Source organism: Protopterus annectens, chromosome 11.part0, assembly GCF_019279795.1.
Source record: "Protopterus annectens isolate FY-2018-M chromosome 11.part0, PAN1.0, whole genome shotgun sequence".
NCBI lineage: Eukaryota > Metazoa > Chordata > Ceratodontiformes > Protopteridae > Protopterus > Protopterus annectens.
This window is the reverse complement of record NC_056745.1, coordinates 764,728,086-764,744,454: the sequence shown is the minus strand read 5'-3', so window position 1 is coordinate 764,744,454 and position 16,369 is coordinate 764,728,086. Positions and strand designations below refer to the sequence as shown.

At 39.9% G+C, this 16,369-nt stretch overlaps 1 protein-coding gene across 1 annotated transcript in view; it reads right to left on the bottom strand.

The window, feature by feature from the left end:
• The window catches only part of LOC122814993 (oxysterol-binding protein-related protein 8-like), a 182,931-nt gene that overhangs the window by 43,663 nt on the left and 122,899 nt on the right, over nt 1-16,369 (bottom strand). The window lies entirely within an intron of this gene.

The window sequence follows — 16,369 nt, the reverse complement described above, 5'->3', positions numbered from 1 at the left end:
TCAGAAAAAAATAAAAAACATTACAACATAAACATACTGGTAAACACAACAAACACCTTTTTGGTGTAAAGGCAACGTTAAGACAGTAGAGTGGAACCACTTAGCTTTCAAAAATGACCTTAGTCATACAAACAAGTTTAGATTAAAGACAGTATAGAAACAAATTACTTTTCTTAGTTCTAACTATGAGCTCAGCTTGATATCAAAGGTTGACTCATATTCTTCCTTTAATTAAAAATGAAAGTGAAAACTATTATTGTAACATGTTATCAATAAATGGCAAAGTATAGTTATCCAGCTTCAGGATAATCAAAGTACTTACAGAAAAATAAGCAAATAAGCACACGCACATATGTCAGAGTGCTTTAAAGAAAAGGAGAGACATCTGTTACATAATTAAAAGCTCAAATTCCAAGGCACCCAGCAACTTATGTGTTGATTTCCTATCCACTATCAAAGGAAAACCTAACTAAAACTCTTATTAATTATGTTAACCAAAATATTAGCAAGTGGACACATCACACAGCTATGGCTACTGACTTCAGTTGTACACAAAGCAGGGGGACATCACATCAGACTAAAACTATTTTAGGCCTATTAGCATGACCAGTACTCTACACAAAATAATAGAAAAAGGTCATAAGGGATATTTTCCAAAATAAAAAGAACAGCTGTGTAAGTAAACTTACCATAACAGTAGAAGTTTTCACGATTACTGCTGCAGTAGCCTCAGTTATATGGGTTATACCTACAGCGGATCTAACAGCCAGCCAACTTTCAAAGCTTCAGAACACCTTCCACTGTCACAAACAATTAGTCAGCTTGAGCTGAGCTGACTAGAAGACAAGTTTGCATGCCAAACCCTTCAGAGCTTCAATGCCAGCTGACAGAGGAAGGCTGAGCCCTGAGAGGACATTGCTAAGTACAACAAAAGCAAATATCCACACTCTGGCATAAAAAGCACACCAGAAAACAAAGGAGATGGTGGGAGGGATGGACTTCTGCAGCAGTGATCATTCAAACATTTTCTGTTATTGTAACTTTACTTACACATCAGCAGCACATTCATAATATTCATCACTGATACAGTAGCCTAAGCTATATGCTTAGATTATCATAGCTTAAAACAATTGGGAGGTGGAAGGGGAATGGTGCAGGAGCCCCTGGAGAATGGTCCTAGCAAAGCCTGACCTAGACCTGCAGAAAGAATGTAGCTTGTAGTGCTTTGTAAAAGTAAGGTGTGAAGACCAAGTTGCTACTTCTACAATATGTCTAGACTTCAACCCTTTCAAAAAAATCCATAGATGAAGGCAAGGCCCTGGTACAGTTAGCCTTGATCCTGCCAGGAACAGTTTTGCTGTGGTGGGAATTACAAAAGGTAATAGTCTGAGACGACCGTTTGGAAATAGTCTGCTTTGACAAATGTTGTCCTTTCTTCTTCTTCTTCTTACCTTCACAAGAAATGAACAAATAATAAGAAGTTATGAAGGATATTGTTCTTTCAAGATAGTACTGGAATTGTGTGTGAACACCCAAGGTATGAAGTATCCTTTCTGCCTCATTTTTGGTTCAGGGAAGAACACGGGTAGTTTATCATAAAGTAAGCTCAAATACCATTTAAGGCATAAAACAAGGAGCAGTTCTCAAAGAAACCCTGTCTTTCTGGAAATTGAGAGAAGGCTGACACACCATAAGAGCTTGCAGCTTGGATACTCTTCTTGCAGAGGTCAGAGCAGTCAGTAAAACAGTTTCCCATGTTAAGAACCTCATATCAGTCAAATGAGCTGGTCCAAATGGAGCATGCATTAGCTTCTCTAAAAAAAAAAAAAAAAAGATCCCATGGGGGAGCCACTGGTTTTCTTGGAGGTCTCTTCATGCTGAAACGGCTAAGAAACTTTGATACTGGAGGTCAAATGTTCATATTTTCATAGGTGTTTAAAAGGCTAACAACCACATGGGCCTTTTTACGCCTAGCCATGCATCCCAAATCTTTGACAAGTTCTGGTACCCATGATAAGTGTAAGCGGGGCTTTGAGAAACATTTACAGGTTGCCTGTGTCTGTTAGAGACATAGTTGCCAAACCAGGGATAATTTCATTTTCCCCATCCAACTGTCCAAGTTACACTTGAACTGAATTAGGGAGGAACTCTGCTTCACATGGATGGGGAGCCTGTTCCAGAGAAGGAACAGTCTCTGGGAGACATACCTGTCTCTCCAGCAGGTCCTATTTATATCACAGGCAAACATGGATGGGGAGCCTGTTCCAGAGAAGGAACAGTCTCTGGGAGACATACCTGTCTCTCCAGCAGGTCCTATTTATATCACAGGCAAAGTTTAAGTCTTTAGAACAGGTAATCCCAGTGCTATTTGCTTAGCAGATATGCAGGAGGTCCATCAGGGTGGGGTCTAACAATGTCTAGCATGCCAGATATAGATCTCCCCTCAACGTTTTGTAGGAAACAAAATACAGGGATAGGGCCTTGAGGTTGTCAGCATAGGACATGTTACTTATACCCTGTATTCTTTTAGTGAGAAACCTCTGTGGGCGATCTAATTGTTGGATATGTCTGGTTAGGTACATACCAAAGGGGGCACTGTTCTCAATGATAGGTCTGATGAATGCTGAATACAGTGGAACAATGCCTTCTTTGGACCCAGATGCCATACTTTTGTTTATAAGTTACACATCATAGAATAATTTCTTCACTGCTGTAGGCACATGATGGTCAAATGTTGATTACTGTCTATGTGTGTTCCCAAGTCCCTGACTATTGGGTCAACTCTTAGGGATGTATTGTCAATATGATAGTTACAAGGGGTGGATGACTTCCCAAAGGATACTATTATACTTTTTTGGCATTTAGTTTTAGTCCATGGCTCTGACAACAGTTATTTGTCTGTGTCAGCCCTTCCTAGAGAACATTTGTGTTGGTGAGGGATTCTATAACTGCTTCTAATTTGCAATCATCTGCAAATTTATTCAGCCAGCAGCCACTGACATTGACCTTGGCTTCAGAGAAGTAAATGCCAAAAAGGAGCTGTCCCAGGACCAATCCCTGAGGGACTCCACTTGTGACTGGCCTCCCCAGTTCTAACTTCTTGGGTCCTGTTTGTGAGCCAGCTAGCTATGTAAAGGGTGGCATAAGGGTATATAGCTAACCTCTCAAGTTTGTCAACAATTCCTGAGTGGGTTATTGTGTCAAATGCACTGGCCATGTCAAAGCAGGCAGTGTGAACCATTTTGCCTTCATCCATTGCTTTGGTGACCTTCTCAAAGTCCACCAGGATAAGTAGGCATGACCTGCCCTTGACAAAACTGAATTGGTTTGAGTCTAGTGTCTGGAGGTTTCCTCTGTCTCCATGATAATTCTTGCCATGACTTTACATATGAGACTAGTGAGACTTATGGGTCTGTACTTTCCAGTGTTTGTAGGTGGCCCATCTTTGTGCAGAGAGATGTGTTGCTCTTCTCCATTTGTGAGGCATGAAGCCTGTTTGGTGGCTACATTTAAACAACAATTCAAGAGGGCCTGATAGGTCATGCTTCATGCTATTTAGAAGACATCCTGGGATATTGTCTGGGCCCATTGATGCATTTTTCTTGGCCTTGGAGAGTGCATTAAGGACCTGTTCCCTAGTGATAGCAGGGAGAGTTATATTTGATGGTACATCCTGAGGGAATTTTGGGGGGAACAGAGAGAGAAAGTTGGAGTTTAATTCATCAGCTAATAGGTTTTCTATATCTTCTGGCTCAGTATAGGTGGCTCCATTAAAAATGAGCTCTGCACACAATTGTGTTTTTCCTTTGATGTTGTGGACATAGCTAAAGAATGCCTTGTGGTTGTCCTTGGCCTGGGAGTCCAAATTCACCTCAAAATTGGCTTTGGTAGACTTTATTTGTCCTCTGAGCTGTTTGTTTAGTTTGATGAGAGTGCTTTTATCTTGCTGGGTACTACATCTCCTAATTTTTGCCATAATTTTCTTCCTTCTGTCAGACAGCCTACTGATGATGTGATTCCACCAGGATAACTTGTTTTTTGAGTTAGTTCTGTACTTCTTCATGGTGGGTACAGCTGTCTCTATGTAGCAATTAACATGCTTTTATAGGGTTTCTGTGAACAGATCCATGTAGACAGCAGTGTTCTCAGGATTTATGGGGGCTTGAAATTTTGACAGGCTATCACCTAATAGTAGGAAGTTAGTCTTAGAGTAGTTCCTGAATATTTCAGAGTTAGCTGGGATCCAAGTTTTATTTTTACTTCAAAGGAGACCATTTTGTGGTCTGATCTTACCAGAGAAGACATTACACTAGGGGGTGTGCAGTACTCTTCTACATTACTGAGGACCAGATCCAGTATGTTTGCACCCCTGGGTGGTGTACTGACAATCTTGTACAGGGAGTTTGCCTTTACAAAATCCAGAAATCTCTGTGCCTGTACATTTGATTCCCAGTTAATAGTAGGGTAATTATAGTCACCCATTAATATGGTAATGGGCTGGATGGTTAGTGTTTCCAGTAAGTTTAAATTCATGTTACGGGTTTTCTGGGTCATAGAGGAGGACCTACAGCTTGCCAGAAAGTGTATGGGATTTTTGATGGTAGTGATTTGAACGCTGAGAAGCTCAAGTGCATTGTCCTGTTTGACCAGCCTTGATGTATACTTATTTTTTATGTAACTCAAGATACCTCCACCTTTAGTCCCTGTCTGTGTAGTAGCTGGTCTAAATGTGTGGAAGGCATTATAGCCTTGCAATGCTGTTGTGCTCTCAGTGGCTTTAAACCATATCTCCACAGAGATCAGCATTCTCTAAGGTAAGGAGAGCTTGTAGGGAGTGGAGTTATTTATTTAGACTCCTAGCATTGAGCAGTAACACCTTTAGATTGTCTTGGTTTTGATTTGCTATGTTGGAAGTACTTTCAGTTTGGCATTGCCTAAAAAAGGAACCATGGAGTGAGGACAATGTTGTAGTTAATATTCAAAAGCCAAGAGGGGGTGGTTCAGACCATCCTTTGCAAAGCAGCATGGTCTGTTGATCATCTCTTTCCACCCTGACAAATATTGCACCCCCTTAGAATGACACTATAAATTAAGCCAGTTATTAAAGTCAGTCATCTTCTGTTCATATTGTGGCATCATCCTTGAAAAAGGTAAAATGCTGCTCACTGATAGGCTCCTACTAGCCTGGGACACATATTCCATAATGTCTCTCTTCATATAGTCTAGGGATTTACGTCGCAGGTCATTTACACCCAGAAGGACTATGACTGAGTCATACTGGTACTTGTGGTCCAATGACCAAAGTGCATGTGCAATGTGGTAGATCCTGGTCCCTGATAAACAACTGACTGTGACTTTCTCCTTACGTATCCTGGTGAGAGGGACATCAGTGTGTCTCATAATGGAGTCTCTAATGTCTAGAATGACTATGACCATGAGTAAGTCAGGCCATATATGTTCATAGGTTCATAGGTAGGTACTAGGCTATTGGCCCTAGGGCCTATATAAGCCTAGCCAAAAATGTACCCTGGCTTTCGCCACCCAAGAAAATTATTTTCCTGTGCTCTTGTAGAGCAGAGCCACAGAAGTGATCTCCGGGGTGAATTTCCTATCTCCCATCCAATCATCAAGATTTTTCTTGAAGAGTGCTAATGAGGAGCTTTGTTTGACATAGATAGGTAGTCTGTTCCAGAGTATGGGAAGTCTCTGGGACAGGAATCTATCCCTTCAGCATGTTCTGTTTATTGTGGTGACAAGGTTTAGGTCCCTAGAGCGTGTAGCTCAGAGGGATTTGGATTTCTTTAAGTGGAGCATGCCCAACAACTCTGGGTTTGACATAGCTTTGTATGTTAGGCAGAGATCGCTTCTGAGTAGGCGATATGTGATGGAGTAAAGCTGGAGTTTTTTGAGACGGTCCGCGTAGGTCATCTGTTTGAGGCCAGTAATCCTATTTGTGAGTTATTTCTGTGGCCTTCCCAGTTGTTGTAGATGTCTTGTGAGGTACATACCAAAAGGGGCGTTGTACTCTATAATGGGTCTAATGAGTGATGAGTAGAGGGGAACAATGACCTCTTTTTTCTGGATGAGAAACCTTTTGTGATGAGATGAGCCACAAAGGAGGATTTCCTGACCACTGTGGCGATGTGATTATTAAAGGAGAGACTACTGTCTACCTGTGTCCCAAGGTCTCATCACATTTTCGGCATTAAGTAGTCTACCAGCTATGTGGTAGTTCATGGGTACAGAGTTTTTACCAAAGGGGATGACAATACACTTTTTGGCATTGAGCTTCAGGCCATGGCTTTGACACCAGGCATCTGTCTCAGTGAGGCCCTTTTGTAGTATGTCCATGAAAGTAACTCACAAAAATATTGTAAAACTAGAGAAACACTACTCCTGAATGGGGGCAGGTTATGTTCTTGGCACCAAGTAGAAAACGTTTTTCATTTCCTGACAATATATATATATATATATATATATATATATATATATATATATATATATATATATATATATATCTATATATGTATATATATATATATAGTTTTCTTGTAGCAATCTTTCTTGACTCCATTGGTACCTACTGTACGTCCTCAGTAAACAGGTGGTCTCTAACAGGTATTAAGATCCCATCATACAGATAGTCTGATGAAGTTGCATGGGGTCAGGATTTTTCAGGCACCACTGTTCTTGTGTGAGTAGATCCAGACTGTGAGGAAGTTTGTAGTAATTGCCCGTGACCAATTCCAAAAGAAGGGAGAACCACAGTTATCTAGGCCAGAAGGGATTCACCACAATGATGCTGGGGGGATTCCTCATGAATCTTCAAAAATACCTTGGATATCAGTGAAAAGGGTGGAAAAGCATATAGGAACATTTCTGTAGTAGGAAAATAAAAGGTATCAGTCTTCCAGGTTTTCTTGCATAATACTCTGGAGCAGAATCTTGCCAGATGATTGTTCAGAGAGGAGGCAAAAAGGAACTCCCCACAGATGGACCAAATCTTGGTAGGCCCTCCTGTTGTAGTTCCCAGCTTTGAGGGTCTGCTTTGTCCTGCTCAACATGACTGCCACAAAGTTTTGTTGTTATGGAATGTTGGATGCTTGCAGATTGAAACTATGTTGTAAAGCTTTACTTCATGCTAACATGTAGTCTGCACAGTGGGTAAGATTTGATTCTCCCTTGCCTATTTATGTACCACATCACTATGGCATTGTCTGGAACAACTTGAAGTGGTCATAGAGACCAGTCATGATTCAGAGAGTTGAGTGCCATGATAAAAGTAAAAATCTTCTTTATATTTATGCGCTTGTGTCTGTCATTTTGTCCCTGATACCTTGCACTTTTATCCTCCTTGACTGCTTTGAAGTAGGATAGGAGCAGGGGTACCTAGATTTGAGGATATTTGATGTCTCCAGCAAGTGATTTCCCTTCTCATAAATCCCACAGCAAGAACCTGAAAAGAAATAGGTATTGGTGCTGGGACTAAAGAGACTTCAGATACCATTGTTTCTTTCTTGTGTGGAGTCATGCCAGTTTTATCATGAGAACCACAGATGCCATGGGACTCAGAATCCTAAGGTATTCTCTTGCAGTGACTGAAGTCTGAGTGGAAAATCTCTGAAATAGATCTAAATATAGGTCTAGTTTTTCTTGTGAAAAAAGGGCTTTGTACTGAGGTGTCTAGTGGACACCCCAGGAGTACAATCTTGTGTAATGGAGTCAAAAAACACTTTTGAATATTCTGTTTGAAACACAACCTGCATAAGAGATCTCTCACCCAAGTGAGAGATTCCTGACACTTTGAAAAAGATACTGCAAAGATAAGCAAATTATCTAAACAGGGAAAGATGTAGATACCCTATAGCCTGCAATTGGCTATGACAGAAGCTAGACATTTTGTAAGCCCTCTTGGAACAGTCAGTAGCACAAAGTTTAAGTTAGAGAACTGATAATGTGATCCAGACACACAAAACCTTAAGAAACCTTTGAATTCTAGATGAATGGAAATGTGATACTAAGCTTCTTTTATATCTAAAGTTACAAAAAAAAAAAAAAAACTGAACTGAAACATACTGGTTTAAGAAAGAAAGGTCAAGAACTGGTCTCCAATCATTTTCTTTCTTTGGCACTAAAAATATTCTTGAAAAAATGCTTTTCCCAAATGGGAAGAAGGAACTGTTCCTGTTATCCCCTGAGACAGCATGTGCTGTAGGACAGGAAAGATGAGAGGTATTTGGTCTGCTGAATGTGGAATAATTCCCTGAAATGGATGAATTTCTTGCCATTGCCATCTGTAATGTTGCTGAATCAGCCACAAAACCCATTTGTCAGAAACAATCTGTTGCCAAAGAGAAAAACTGACATTAAGACTTTCTGGAAGGGATAAGGTACTGTCAGTGTGTGTGTGTGTGTGTGTGTGTGTGTGTGTGTGTGTGTGTGTGTGTGTGTGTGTGTGTGTGTGTGTGTGTATGTATGCATGCGTGTGTGTGTGTGAAGCGTGTTTGTATGGGAGGACAAGGACCTTTGTATAATCATTATGCCTTACTTGAATATCCTTTGTTCTTGGGGGTTCCTGTTTTCTTTTTGGACCTCACTGCCATTGTTTTTTTTAAAGATCCACTTACCAACATTTTGCTGAGAATATTTACTTTGTTTCTTAACAAAATCGGACAAGGGAGCAGAATATTTTTGGAACATTTGGAGAATGAGGAATATCAGATATTCACTGTAAATTACCTCTTTCAACACATTTTTGATAACTTCTGTAGCAAAGGGTCCAAAAATCTAAATCCCTGTCCAAAAAGGAAGTTAAAATCTCATTTTATGTGTTCTGAAAGGTCCTAACAATACAGCTAGGCAAACCTTCTCAACACAGTACCAGTGGCAACAGCTCTGGTTGTAGTATATATTGTCATATACAGACTTTAAACAAGTGACCCAAGAAACTGATGAAACTGTACCATACAAGCAGATTCTTCCTCACAGGTGGGAACTGCAGATAAAACATTCCTCATACTTTCACAATTAGTCAGAATAAACTTTTAACATATGAGCCGGACACTTAAAAATTCTAAAAGTTAAAGTTGTAGAAGCATACAGTCTTTCCCAACCTTACCATTTTACCAACTTTGTCAGAACAGGAAGGATTAGAGTTAACAAAATGGTGAGCAGCAGATGGATTAACTAAAGCTATAACTGCTGGGTCTGATCTGAGATGAGTTATAAAGATAAAAAAAAAAAAGAGAGACACTTTGTACATCCTGTCTGCTTTCTTAGGTGCACCAGGCTGGTTGTCAGGGAAACCACAATCTGTGACATACATATCTTCCAATGCTGACATCACTGGGGAATAGGAGGAGGTTATGGAAATTCCATTTGTACACAGCTCACAGCATTTTACGTGGTGCAGCGGTAGCATTGTTGCCTCACAGCAAGAGGTTCTCCTGTTCGATTCTCGGCTGGAGTGCCTTCTGTGTGGAGTCTGCATGACCTCCCCGCTGTCGAGTGGCGTTTGAAAAGACATGCATGAAAGGGTGTGCCTTCGCTGAAGGTTGGGCGTTAGGCTGGTAACTTGGCACCATAAAAATCTACTGCTAATCATTAGCGGAATCGACCGGAGTTCCGCTGTGGCGACCCCTAACCAGGAAAAGACAAACAACAACACAGCTCACAGCATTTTATGAGGGACTGAGAAACCTTACTGTTCTCTTGATGAAAACATTGGCACTTTCTGGAAATTGTCTCAGAGAAAGAGAACCCCCCACACTTCCCACAGGTAGAGACAGAAACTGAGCTCTACTATGAGTCTGAAACAGAAATCAGTGGAGAAAAAAATGTATCTGTCCCTTGATATTCCTCTTCAGATTAAATTTTTTGAATCCCTTCTTGAAAAGAGGAATTCCTTTCTTGTTTAACAGAAACACCTGAAAAGAATAGTCAGATGGTTAGCCATGTCATTTGTGGCTGTCAGAGTGCCCTCAGTAGGCAAGGGAGAACCACTGTAATGAGTATGCTTTATTGTTTCCTATACAACTAGTCTGAATAACTCTGTTATTGTTACATTTCTGACTTTTTCTGTGAAATGTTTTGTATTTCAACTAGGCTGAGTCAGAAATTGGTCAATATTGATCAGTGCACTACCTTGGTAAACAAATATAACTTACTAATTTACTAACTAACTAAATAAATAAATAAGCCTCATTAGCAAACACTGACCAATGTTATGTTAAGTGGTTGATTAGACAATGGAGGTAAATTTGGTTACAGAAGGAATACGTGTTTGTCTTAAAAGGGACAGCAGTCCTAATACCCCACCCCTAACCACAATGTGCGGAAGTAATCCCTGTAGGAATTGTAATAAATGGGATGCTGTATCAGGTACTATTGGGTGCACAAAAGCAGACATGCTTTATATAAACACACCTTTGTTTATTCAAATGCTGTACTCAGTTTTATTGGCATTAATGCTGTTTCCCAATATGCACAGGGAACTTTTACAAAGTATTCTTGATAAAAAAAGAAAAAAAAGGTATACTGTAAAGACAGATTAAATGGCTAGTTAAGAATTTCAGTGTTTAAACAGAAAACAAATATAACTGTTTTTTTTTTTGTTTTTATATATGTATATATATATATATATATATATATATATATATATATATATATATATATATCAAAATAGAAAAAATAGTTATATTTGTTTTAGGTTCCTACACGGTTTATATATTATTATTACTTTTCCATTGGTATTGGCATATTTTTGTCATGTGACTTGTTTGAATTGTTATATAACTCTGAAGATGTAAACAGTTGAGATTTCTTATTTGCACTGAAGAAGATGCAGTCAGCACTGGATGTTGTTCTGGCCTTTAAATACAAGAAATTTTAAGGGTTGTTTTTGGTGGATTTGATATAAATTTCACCTCCCACATATTATTTGGAACTTATTTCTGGGCATTTTTGCTAGTTCTGTTGTTTATATGTACATATATAGAGCTACTATGAATAGTTAATCCACACAAGCATCTATGTGCTTAAAGTCAACACACTTCTTCTCCTTTCGGCTTTTCCAGTTAGGGGTCACCACTGCGGAACAACGGTCCACAGAACAATTGGCAGTGGAGTTTTACGGTGTCAGGTTGCCAGTCTGGCACCCAACCTTCGACAGAAGGCACACACATGCACAGCTAATGTCAATTTAGAGTGTCCAATCTACCTGCAGCATATCTTTGGGATGTGGGAGGAAACCGGAGCACCCAGAGGAAACCCACATGACTGCAGGGAGGACATGCAGACTCTGCACAGAAGGTACTCCAACCAAGAATCAAACCGGACAACCCCTTGCTGTGAGGCAGCAAGGTTAACCAAAGCTCCACCCCGGCTGCCCTTAATATTGACACACAAACTTTGATATAAGCACATCAACACTCTACAGTGCATGCTCTGAAGCTAATCCAGGCAACATGTAAAAGAAAAAAAAAAGAGAGCATTTTTTGAAGGTGACAAGCTTCATTGCCCCTTCCATATAAGGGGTTATTCCCCCAAACTCCCTACACACACACACACACACACACACACACACACACACATATATATATATATATATATATATATATATATGTGTGTGTGTGTGTGTGTGTGTGTGTGTGTATATGTAAACATGGGTCTACTTTCAAATCACGAAATCCCACATTACTGAAAACCGGAATATTGAGACCAGAAGATCGACTTGTTAAAATCCTGAAACTTCATAATACTGAGTCAGACAATATCGAATCTGTGACGGTAGGTATTATGTTGTGTTTGAGTAGTGCAGTATGCCTTTAAGTGGTGCATTTTAGTAAATATACTTGGTGGACATTACGTGCATTGGTGAAGGGAATTTTTGAGCTTGTGTTGTAAAAGTTCTGAAGTAAAGGGTAAGGAAGATTTTACTGCTGAGAGTAGGATTTGTGTGTTTGTAAGTAAATTGTATGAGTGTTGTTTGCGGTACCAGGATAAGTGAGTGTGAGTGGATGTGTTTGCGTTGGCAGGATGCAGGTGTTTAGGGAAGGGAAAGGTACTTATGTTAGAAAGTATTCAGACTTACGGAGATCGCGGTACTTCGGTGAACGGGAAATTTACCTTACCTTCACTGTAGTGCTATCTCAGAGTTGGTATATTAAATTTGCAGTGGGTGTGGAGGGGAGTGCAGGAAGGCTTGCCTCCCTGTTTAAACATAGAGAAGTCAACAGTGCTTTATTTTATGTTTGTTGGTTTGTATTTTGTGGTGTAGGGTGGGAGGCTTATGTTTTCATTGTGTTTTTCAATATTTTGGGAGTAGTTCTTTTGCATAATCAGTATATTTTACTTTAATGGTAATGGTCGCGATAGTCCAGTCTTTAGTATTGTGGGATTTCATGATTTGAAAGTAGACCCATAAATGTATATATATATATATATATATATATATATATATATATATATATATATATATATATATATGTGTGTGTGTATATATATATATATATATATATATACACACATATATATTATAGATATATTTATACGTGTGTGTATGTGTGCATACACACACACACACACACACACACACACACACACACACATATATATATATATATATATTTATATTATAGATATAGCTATAGTTATATGTGTGTGTGTGTGTGTGTGTGTGTATACATACATACATATATATATATATATATATATATATATATATATATATATATATATGTATGCATGTGTACACACACTAACTCTGAGAATGCACACTCCCTGGGGAAGAAGAATATTCCTGATTACCAGGGATCATTGTCTATCACACAATTGTTGACCATATACAGTGTCGACTAAAGTGGGTTGACAATACACAGGTCAGTCTTAGCCATGATTGATCAATTCACTGGTAACTATATATCAACTTTGTCAAGTTGGTTGACCTCAGCAAATTGGTTCCACAGCTCACTGTAAATCAACTATCAGCAGAGTAACTATTACAATAATCAAGCTTCATGATGTCAGTAGGTTATAAACTGGGGGATAAAAAAATCAAGAAATGTCAAGCATTAGAATTTCTACTGGGAAACTTCAAAAAATTAAAAAAAATGAAGACTGCAGTAACCTAGTAAATAACTTTTTTCACTTTGCTTATACATTTGTAACTTAATTTACATACCCACTTTTCTACTGTCTCCACACTTTGTTGCATACAGACAAATTTAGTTTCTTTTTGCTACCCATATTAAATTATATATTTATGGAATTCCTGTATAGTAAATACAGTATTGGTGGACCAACCATATATCTCCAAATAAAGTTATGATTCTGGAGCAGCGCACATCATATACCTCCAAAACAAATCAGGACAAATCTCAACTAATTCCTGGACAAATCCAATAATAATCAGTGAAAATCATGTACACTTTTTCAGATAATGGCACTATTAACTTCAGACACTGACAGAATAAATGGATTTGAATTAATATACATTCTCTGAAGTAAAAACAGTTTATAAACTCTATTGTTATTATTTATTAAGCATGATTTACCAGCTTTTCCCAAAGGTAACCAGGTTTAGGAGATATTAAGACTGACAGAAATAAAATAAAGCACCATGAGAGCCCAGCTTTAATCTGGTATCTTTTTGTCCTTCCTTTAAATATCCTGTGCTTGCTTCAAGAATTCATAGGGGTAACTTATAGGAGTGAAAACAAAGGTAAAAGGGAGACAGACAGACAAATCAGCAGGCAAAGACCTAGTAATCCTACCTAGCCTTACTAGATAGCAATTGAGAAACAGATACACCATCTGGGCTAACAGCACTTTTCTTTTCTCAATAGGCTAATGTTTATTGATTCATTCATTTATATCCACTCACTGGGAATCCTGGACTAACAAAAGAGTTAATTTGTTCAACCAAAGCTTACTAGTCAGGTAAAACATAAAGCAGGTGGTAAAGCATATAGCAACACATAAAGTAATTGCACTAGATGTGTAGGGTTTAGTTACAAGCAGAACAGTATTATAGGTTTATAGGTTCATAGGTTCATAGGTTCATACTAGGCTATCTGCCCTAGGGCATTTATAAGCCTAGCCAGAGTATGTTTGGCTTTCGCCACCCATTTTAAATTAATTTTGCTATGCCCTTTTTCGAGGTTAGTATACAGTGCCTCTGTCTAACAGTGACACAGAAGTGATACCCAGGGTAAACCTACGATCTCCCATCCACTCATCAAGATTCCTCTTGAAGAGAGTCAATGAGGGACTCTGCCTAACCTGGACTGGGATTTTATTCCAGAGTGAAGGGAGCCTCTGGGTTATGAATCTGTCCCTCCAGCATGTCCTATTTATTTCAGTGCTGAGGTTCAAGTCTCTCGAGCATGTAGCTCGATGGGATTTGGATGTTTTGAGGTGCAGCATGTCCCTTAATTCTGGGTTGGACATGGCTTTATACGTCAGGCACAGGTCGCCTCTGAGCAGGCGGTATGCCACTGAGTAGAGCTGGAGTTTCTTTAACCAGGCAGCATATGGCATCTGTTTGAGCCCTTTGATCCTCTTGGTGAGGTACTTTTGGGGTCTTTCCAGTTGCTGCAGGTGTTTGGTAAGGTACATCCCAAAAGGGGTATTGTACTCGATTATGGGCCTGATGAGGGATGAGTAAAGAGGCACGATGACCTCCCCTAATCTAAATGTGAATCCCTTCATGATTAGGTGGGCTACATAAAAATTTTTTCTAACCACTTTGGCCACGTGGTTGTCAAATGAGAGATTGCTATCAACGTGGGTCACCAGGTCCCTAATTACTTCTTCTGTACTTAATGGATTACCACCTATGTGGTAATTTGTGGGCACTTTGTTTTTGCCAAAGGGGATGATTATACACTTTTTGGCATTTAGCTTGAGGCCATGGCTCTGGCACCAGTTGTCTGTTTCTATGAGGCCCTTTTGGAGGATGCTTGTGATGGCTGGAGAGTCGATTATGGCACCCAGTTTGCTGTCATCTGCAAACTTGGTCAGCCACAGTCCTTCTGTGTTGGCCTGTACCTCCGAGAAATATATACTGAACAAGAGAGGTCCCAGGACTGAGCCTTGTGGGATGCCACTTGTAACTGGTTTGGAGTATGACATGGCTCCAGTAATTCTAACCATGTGGGTTATGTCCTTGAGCCAGTTTGCAACCCATCTAGTGACATAGGGGTTTATATTTAAGCTGGTGAGCTTATCTATAATGCCCGGGTGGGGTATTGTATCAAAGGCTTTTGTGAGGTCCAGGTAGACTGTGTGGACCACCTTCCCTTCGTCAATGGCCTTGGTGACTGTTTCAAAGAAGTCGACCAGGTTTAAGAGGCGGGATCTGCCTTTAACAAAGCCGAACTGGGTAGGATCCAGTGTCTGTAGGTCCCCAATATCTTTATTTATGAGGTCCATGATGATCCTTTCCATAGCTTTGCAGTCCAAGCTAGTCAGGCTTATGGGGCGATAGTTTCCAGGGTCCGTTGAGGCACCACCTTTGTGGAGAGGGACCACTGTTGTTGCACGCCACTCTTTGGGTACATATCCTGTAGTAAGGCTGAGATTGAACAGTAGTTTTATGTTTGGGTTTAGCTCTTCTTGGAGTTCATGTAGGACGCAGCCCAGGACACCGTCTGGGCCCATTGATGCTGTGTTTTTTGCTTTGGAGAGGGTGGCTCGTACCTGAGCATCTGAGATGTCAGGGGGGCAGCACTCTGCTAGGATAGATATTTGCCCTTTTGGTGGGGGGGGGAGAAGTTTGTGCTGAACCTGTCAGCTAGGATGTTGGCGATGTCTGTGGGTTCGGTGTATTTTTTGTCATTTTGGACTAATTCTGAGCATATCTGGGAATTCCCACCCAGGTTCCTAACATAACTAAAGAAAGCCTTGTGATTATCCTTAGTGTCCTGTGCAATTTTTCTCTCGAAGCTGGCCTTAGACGATTTTATGAGTGCCCTTTGTTTTTTGCTAATACTGATCAGAGATGCCTTCCCTTTCTGGGATTTTGCTCTGTCATGTAGTAGCTTCCTCCTTCTATTGTATAGTTTGTTTATGGCTGGGGTCCACCAGACAGGACGTCTGCCTTTTGAGGATTGGGTTTTGGTTTTATTTGGGATTGCATGATCCATGCATTCCTGAAGGTGTTCATAGAATGCATATCTAAAGGATTCTGCGGTCTGGGCCGTATTTTCCACAGGCCCGGGGGCTTTGAAGGATTCCACCTTGGTTTTGAGGAGTGTGAAATTTGCTTTAGAGAAGTTTTTCACTGTGGTTTTCTGGGCAAGGGGTGGGGTCGGGATGTGAATATCCAGTGAGATCAGTTTATGGTCTGATCTTACCAGTGAGGGATACA